General features: G+C 42.9%; 1 protein-coding gene across 1 annotated transcript in view; it reads right to left on the bottom strand.

Moving 5' to 3' along the window:
- Window positions 1–2,239, bottom strand: part of LOC101853478 (anoctamin-4) — a gene marked incomplete in the record, with an annotated part of 62,245 nt that overhangs the window by 54,675 nt on the left and 5,331 nt on the right.

Raw genomic sequence — 2,239 nt, 5'->3', positions numbered from 1 at the left:
AATAGAATATAGTAGAATAGAATAGGATAGAATAGAATAGAATTAATATAAAATAACATTATAATGCATATTATAATTATATCAACGTTCCTTAAGAGCTATGAGCCTATGACCCATGGCCGATCCGGTCCACCTCAGCTTTATCTACTTTATATTGGTAGATTTTTTTTAGGACACACAGTTTCTTTTTGAAATAATCCTTGAACCAGGTGATACGTTCAACCAACCCTATCGTCAACACTTCATGCTTCGTTCGTTGTGTCGTTGGTGGTGTTTGTGTGTGTGTGTGGGGGGTAAATTCATTTCACAACCTGACTACTCTGTACTTTTAAGGCGCAATCTCCTCTCGTCAGCCATGTTCGCAATTTGGTTTGAATTATTTTGGTATACAAGAGGGATTTTGGTGGATTTTGGCGGATATGGTCGGCGGTACACATCATCCGAAGCCTCGCGCAAAGAAAAGCGATTGATTGTGACAACATAACAAGTTTTACGCCCCAAGCGACGCACTTTAGATCCGATTCTTCTGAGAGCTTACAAATCTAGGCGGTGTGGAATACTTGACATCAACAGCACAGCACAGCACAAAGACGGGGATACTCTTTTTTTTTAAAGGGTCACCGCGCTGGGATCGGGCTTGTGTTTGTAGATGGAGAAATAGAAACACACATATAAAATAGCGGTCGTTTCGAGTTGGGAGTTTAAGTTTGATTTTGAGTCGCTTATATAGTGCACGCAGGAAAGAAACGAGACAGATAGACAGACACAACAGAGGAAAGGAAGAGAAGTTGGTCCTACCAGTGCCCCCCCCCTAAAAAAAAAGCTCCCACATCCGCCTGCGCGGTCATTTTGAGATACGCAAAAGCTGGATCGATAGACAGAAGCAACACACAGAGGGGGAAGTAAAAAAAAAGAAAAGAAAAGCAATAACTACCCACCACAACATCAATTTTTCAGGTACATATAGCCTCAAGGAAAAAGTAGGGAGTAAGGCCGACCAAAGACACACTTCAACCACCTGTTACGTCTTAGGAGAACAAGAGCTAGAGCCGAACCATTGCATCGCAGAAACCGAAGTGCTTGTTTATTTGTTTGTTTGTTTATTTTTGTTGTTTTAAGAAAAGCACATTATAGATGCTTTGTTTTAGTAAGGTTTTAAGGCGCTCGCAACTGCATAAGGTCATACGAGCGCCTAGGGGCGGATGTCAACAGAGAAGTCCAAACAGGGAATCAGACTTACTCTCCTCACCTCTTTAGCCTCAACAGCACAAAGTCTGTTTCGACTATCAAGGCACCCCGGAAATAGCAGTTCACAAGAGAGTGACCAACATATAAAAGTAGATGGAAATTGACGATATACATATGGTAAGGATGAGGAAAGAAAAAGCAATAGTTCCCCTTATGTTGTTCCGGCACAGTATGAGCACAACATTGATAACTCAGCTCATTTACAATTCTACTGTGCATGAAAACATATTAATATCCACCCTTTGGGAATGGCCTAACCAAAAGACACTTCAGTCAGCAGCACTGCCCGGGGGGGGGGGGGGGGTACCACATAGTTGCGATAACGGTCATTCAATGCAGGGGGAAAAAGCATGACAGACAGACAGACAGACACGACGGAGGGAAAGAAACAAAAGTAGGACGTACCAGCGGGGCCCTCCAACCACCCGCACTGGTGCGCCCAGACAAGTCATTACGACAGCAGTGCCAGTGAAAGTTTGAGTAACGAGAAGTACATCGATGCGATAACCGCCATTTAGTCAATGGCAAAAGAAAAACTGACAGACAGCAGGAAAAAAGACGAGAAGAAGGAACAATGACTCTAGACCAATATTACCGAGAATCGCGGGCTCATTCCAACAGTGTATGTTGCATCATGTTGAAGTACAGTCTAAACTGTCCGAGACGGCCATCATCGAGGTAAGAAGTGGTTTACTCGTACTTTGTGTCACTATAACATTTTTAAACACAAAAAGGGGGGGGGGGGCATGGGAAGTGGTTGCTAGTACGTGTGATTGTCTTGGACAGATAGTCGTTAGAGCAGGTGTGACTCATGTTTACATCCATAGCATAACTGCTGTACAAATGAATCCCTAAAAAGGACACTGGTCATTTTGAAAATGGATTTCTTGGTCCTCTACAAGTGACTGAAACAAAATAGAGCAGGAAGAATGTTTGGTTTTTAAAGATTTTTTTTTAAATTCAGAGGCCTGATACGAGCCTCAACCTCCCC

This window comes from Aplysia californica, unplaced genomic scaffold (genome assembly GCF_000002075.1).
Source record: "Aplysia californica isolate F4 #8 unplaced genomic scaffold, AplCal3.0 scaffold00429, whole genome shotgun sequence".
NCBI classification, from domain to species: Eukaryota; Metazoa; Mollusca; class Gastropoda; order Aplysiida; family Aplysiidae; genus Aplysia; species Aplysia californica.
The sequence above is the reverse complement of the archived record's forward strand: the minus strand, read 5'-3'. Positions and strand labels throughout refer to the sequence as shown.